This window comes from Hyposmocoma kahamanoa, unplaced genomic scaffold, assembly GCF_003589595.1.
Source record: "Hyposmocoma kahamanoa isolate Upper Pololo Valley unplaced genomic scaffold, ASM358959v1 66, whole genome shotgun sequence".
In the NCBI taxonomy this organism is placed as follows: Eukaryota; Metazoa; Arthropoda; class Insecta; order Lepidoptera; family Cosmopterigidae; genus Hyposmocoma; species Hyposmocoma kahamanoa.
Window position 1 is genome coordinate 14,609,723 of NW_020653854.1, and position 6,156 is coordinate 14,615,878.

General features: G+C 39.5%; 1 protein-coding gene across 1 annotated transcript in view; it reads right to left on the reverse strand.

The window, feature by feature from the left end:
• The window catches only part of LOC113231917 (fatty acyl-CoA reductase wat-like), a 27,853-nt gene that overhangs the window by 1,729 nt on the left and 19,968 nt on the right, over positions 1-6,156 (reverse strand). The gene's annotated exons all lie outside the window — the stretch shown is intronic.

The window sequence follows — 6,156 nt, forward strand, 5'->3', positions numbered from 1 at the left end:
TGTAGTGTAGTGTAGTGTAGTGTAGTGTAGTGTAGTGTAGTGTAGTGTAGTGCAGTGCAGTGCAGTGCAGTGCAGTGGAGTGGAGTGGAGTGGAGTGGAGTGCAGTGCAGTGCAATGCAGTACCCTCTCTAAGGTAGTTTATAGGTTTAATGCTAACAATTTAATGCTTAATGCCAAGAAGACAAAATGTGTTAAATTTGAATTACCTAACTAAAAATCGACTAGTCCAAGTGTAACACATTTTTTTTTGGTAGATCTCCTAAATACCAAAACAAAAACAAAATTTATCTTCTCCTTGGTATTTTTCACCATTCTTGTACAAAATGTCACTTTGACATTATAGTTTATTTAGTAAATTAATTGAAACTCTTAAGTGTTGGTGTAATTTATTATTTAAACCATTCACATATATATTACCTGTTTGTGAACGATTTTTCTATAAAATCAATATCGTTTTTCTATAAAATCAATACCCTTTAGTTTGACATATTTTTGAAAACACCAACCCTGGCTAACTTTTCTTGTATGGTAACGGAGAATACTAGTGCTGCGTACCAATTAGATCGATTTTACTTCTGTAGTCGAGCTTCATGTAAATTATAGCTTTTCTTTAATATTTCGATGTCGAACGCCGCCATTTAGGTTGCCAAGTACTTTCTGTAAAGTAATATACGTAAACCTGGAATCGCCATGTATTCTAGCGGGTTTAGGTGATAAGACTTGGGAGCTTCATCTAGATGAATCGATAGATTGTCTGTGACGTTGTTCGCGGGTAACATTTCTCAGGAGGAATTCGGCGGAAGCTTATCTTTTCTGTTCGACACGTCGGCTCGCAAGGTGTTCCTGATTCTGACATCTTCTACGGTGGTTTATCCCATTGGGGGCATGGGGGGAATGCCTTCTTTTATAAGGTAAACCAGGAATAGCCAGATGTCGTAATTATGGGTCTCCGAACCCTGTACCAAAAGTAAAACCCGTGTCACCGGACCGCATGGGTTTTTTTTATGTTCATCTTTGGTACTTGTAATTTCAAATCTCGCCATCAACTGAATGGCTGAAACAAATCTGCTGTAACTTTTGTTCGGCTGTGCCCGACCACGTGTCATGAACTCCACGGGTGGTCGGTGTCTACTTATAACTGTGTTACCTGTAGAAACTACGCTGTCTTCGCAGCGGGTCTGGTATGTAATTTAAATGTACATCCGGTAAACTCCAGATCAGTGATGTATAAGTGAAGTGTCCATGTGTCACTCATGTACTTTCAAAAACTCTTAGTGCAGTGTATTAGCTCTAAATATATTTTAAATTAACCTTTTCTATGTAACTGATAAAAGCAGTAAGCATATCTATACGCTCCTAATGTGAACTCGGGGAAGCAAAATTCTAGTTCTCCATACTGTCCCCTTAAATTTAATTGTAACATGTAACAATAGTAAATTTAAAATAAAGCATCTAGTTATTTCTACTTGAAACTTGTTTTCGTTGTGTGTAAGGCGCCCTTCCTTATCCTCGCTTATAAATTTTACACGCAGCACCGGGTCAACCAGAACTCACCCACAAACCAGTCTCATGCTCACTCAAACCAACTGGAGCTGACCATTACACAAGTATAGAAATAAACGGAGAAAAGTTAGACCTTGTTAATAAAGCAGTCTTCTTGGGAGTGACCTTAGACAGTAAACTTCAATGGTTTCCACATATATCTTCCCTGGCCAGCAGATTAAGCTCCGCTGCATGCGCAGTCCGCAGAATACGTGAGCTTACCGATGTTAGTACTGCTAGACTAGTTTACTTTAGTTACTTCCATAGTATAATGTCCTACGGGATTCTCATGTGGGGTAAAGCGGCAGATATTCAAACCATATTTGTATTGCAAAAACGAGCGATTCGTTCTGTGTACCGTCTAGGCTCTCGGGTTTCTCTCAGAGAAGAGTTTGAGGAGACTGGTATCATGACTGTGGCATCACAGTACATTTACTCAAATATTTTATATGCCCGTAAAAATATACATAATTTCAATAAGAAAGAAGATATCGATAATATTAACCTTAGAGCTAAGTCCAAACTCATAGTACCACGATTTCGTTTAACTAAGGTAAACAACTCTTTTATGGGGAACTCTATACGTTTTTACAATAAGATTCCGGAGCATGTATTAAGTTTATCATTTCCTAAGTTTAAATACTACATTAAAAATATTTTGATCGAAAAATCATATTACAAAATTGAAGACTACGTGTTAGATAAAGATGTATGGAAAGACAACATGGCTCCAGAATCCACACAAATTTGATTCAAAGTGTATTCTATAGCATTTAAGTTTATTTGAAAAGAGCAATCCTTAGAGTTTCTTGCTCGTTCTTCTCAGGGAGGTCAGCGTAGTGAACGAGCAGTAAGTAGCTTAAATGTGACGTTTTCAAGTGTAATCCATAGGCAAATGCCTATGGATTAAATAATCTTTGCCTTTGACTTTGTAGTGTAGCGTAGCGGAACGGAACGGAGCGGAGCGGAGCGGAACGGAGCGGAGCGGAGCGGAACGGAGCGGAGCGGAACGGAACGGAACGGAACATAATTATATATAATATTTCTCCCGGCCCGGGAATGGAACCTGGGACCTCTGCGTGGCAGTCCGGCATGGTAACCGTTCGGCCACGGAGGCAGTTGAAACATGTTGATGGATGAATGGATAAGATCATTGCGGCGAAATCCCGACTTAGAAACACCTCAGGCCCGTCGAGAACGATGCCTTATTACCTTATATTTAACTGGCAAGTGAGTATCAGGCTACATGAAATGGTGAAGAAACCTGTGGAGGTTTCTAACCTAACCTAACCACAATCCTGAATATCCGTATTACTGAACATCCGGGTATTTAAACCAGGAGATCGAGCGCAGGCTCATAGCTATATCTCAAAGCGTAGATGGGAGTATGGCGTAGTAACATGACGACGCCTTGGACGGCTCCACTACGGTTCGCCACTAAGACCAAATTCTGGGAACTCCTCAAGTGCTGAGTTAAGGAATTAGGGTCGAAAATTAACGTGTATCCGTTACCAAGTAACCATATTACTTATTTAGTCATTCTCCGGTGTATGCTTGCTTCTTGGATTTGTCCAAGGTTTTCGATTTAGTTTCATATAAGCTTTGGGCAAAACTAAGGGACGCCGGCAGTCCTCCGGATGTTGTAACAGTTTTTTTTATACTGGTATGGTAATCAATCCAATGTAGTATGGTGGGGAAGGAGAGGCAGGGTGGATTGGTGAAGCGGGCTCCGGACAGGGACTCCGGAGCCTGCATTGCACGGCCTCACTCGTCTGGGGGGCGGGTCGGAGGACAACCTACTCGCCCCTCCGTTGGCGCGGGAGCCCTGGCGCAAGCTAGGGCGGCCGGGCGGCGTCGTGGTGAATGTTCACCGATCCCACGGCGCCGACTCAACCGGCGAGAGGGAAACCCGGGGGGGTTTTAGTGGGGTAGGCCCTCCAGACTGGAGGGAAAGTCCCCACATAACCTCTGAGTCTCCCTGGGCTCAGGGGTATCCATAAAGATTTCACTCCCGTCAAAAAAAAAAAAAGAAAAGGGTGGATTGGTGGCCGGAGGATATTACTAAAAGTTTGTGAGAGTTATGCACTTGTACATGGTTTGAGGTACAACGAAAAGAAAAGTGAGTTTATGTTATTTAAAGCTAACAGTAAATATTCAGACAATATTCTACCTCTACTTATTAATGAAGTGCCACTAAACCGTGTAAAACAATTTAAATACCTTGGGCACATAGTCACAGAATACTTAGGCTGCTTGCTGCTGAATGCTGGCTCATAGGTTTGCTCGTTGTACAGCTGAGATCAAAATATCGCTTTTTAAAGCATACTGCCACACATTCTACACAATCAGCCTATGGGTCAGGTGTACTCAGAAGGCCTACATTCCCTACGCATCATGTATAACAATGTGCCCAAACAGAGCCCTAACTCTGTTTCTTCCTTCTTCCTGCTTCCTCGCTATTGCAGTGAGTCGGACATGTTTGCCGACGCTAGTGTAGAGGATTTTTACGCACTTATGCGAAAAAAGGTGACATCCCGTCTGCGTAGAGTGCGAGAGAGCTCAAACAGAGTTCTAACAATAATAGGGGATATGTGGGACTCCGATCTGTTGGCTAGGTTCAGCGAACTTCACGTCCTGGGAGCTCGGTACACCAAGCAGGTGTAATGTATCATGTAATCAATTCATTTCATTCATTTTATTTTTATTCTGCAACTTTTGTGCTAACAGTAGAATAGATAGCTCCTAAGTGTACTAACAAAATGGGCTGCATATTGTCTGCAATAAATGATTTTTATTTTATTTTTTATTGTTTTATTAATTCATAGGTTTCAAAAAAAGAAGATTAAAATTACTAAGATTAAAATTCATAATTTAAGAATGAATACCCGCACCATACATTTATTCATTAAATTATCGAAAACTTTTTATCGATATCGATGCGTTACTTTCTCAAACTCATATCTTATAAAGGATGATTATTCAGGAGATGGCAAAACTTACTATTTTAAATTTCTTATCAAGGGTGTTAATTTGGATGAATTATTTTAAGAATAGGTAAAATCCAGTATGTGAATATGAAAGGAATGTGATGTGAAATCCGCCTGCAAAATTTGTATATACAATCCATTTTTTGCATTTCAGTAACTTTGTTCTTTAAGATACGAGTTTGAGAAAGTAAGGCGACGACATACCTCATCACTAGCCAATGAAGTGTAATGAAGTAACGTTTGCACGCTATCGTAAAAATTTTTGAAAAAAAGTTCTCACTCTTTTCTCACATATAAACATTAATTTTGTATTATTTTAATTTAATTTTAAGGTATTTACTTAAAACAAAAGCTAATCATTTCAAAGCGAAGCTTATAAAAATATTTATGAAATACGTAAATTAGTGCACATCGTTGCAAGGTTATATTGCATAGATTTTTACGACCTGTCATAGGGATCATCCTAGATTTGTTTAGCATAGGTGCCTTCAAATCGTACCAAACTCACTCTAGTCAGAGTAATATTAGTACTTATTAATATTAACATATTAAATAAATATTAATAAGGGAGTTGTTTGTCACAACTTCCATTGAGGCTATCAGCGCAAAAGTGATGTAACCCACGTGGTACTAATAAAAATTAAATTTGGTTCCACAACTTTTACCCTCAATTAATGTCAACATTATAAGTTAACGTTTAACTTTGTTTGTATCAATATTAAACAAGATTGTAAGATAAGACAATATTTTTCATGACTTCTTAAATGGTCCCAATGATATATGTTGTCAATACATAGGGCGCACTATAAGTTTCCGGAACTGGACACTTACATAAACAATATTTGAAAAGTAATTACAAAATTTGAAAATGGAACTCTTTTGCTGTAGTATACAGTTTGTTTCATCTGATTGTCGCTCGTTTTTACATTGTGGCGTCATTTTAGAAATTGGTGAAAATTTTAGCAGTATGATTTTCTACGACTTTAGGTGTAAATTAACAGCTCAGAGGAGCTTTGCTCGGCTTTAAACTGCTTTTGGCGATAAAGCACCATGCAAGACGACTATTTATAGCTAGTATGCAGAATTCAAACGCGGTCGTGTGAATCTCAGTGACGAATTTCGTGATAGTCGCCCGTTCACCGCTGTGAACAATAAAAACATCGATGCTATGCGCCGTATGATCAAAACAGACAGACATGTGACATACCGTGAGTGTATCCCACACAATTTGACTGAGGCTCAAAAAACGGATCGTGTCACTTGGTGCAATGCCATGCTTACCAGATTCAACAAAGGAGCATCAAATTTAGTGTGGGATATAGTAACAGGTGACGAAACATGGATTTATAGTTACGATCCCAAAACAAAGCAGCAATCGAGCGTATGGGTCTTTCGAGATGAGCCGAAACCATCCAAAGTGGCGCGCGTACAAAGTGCCTCTAAGCGGATGATTGCTTCTTTTTTTAATGAAACTGGACACGTGGCTACTGTTGCTTTGGAGAATCGTTATACCGTGAATAGTGAATGGTACACGACCATTTGTTTGCCGGAAGTTATTGACAAACTCCGTAAAAATGACTGTAAACGCCGTATCATCTTGCACCACGATAATGCCAGTTCTCACACG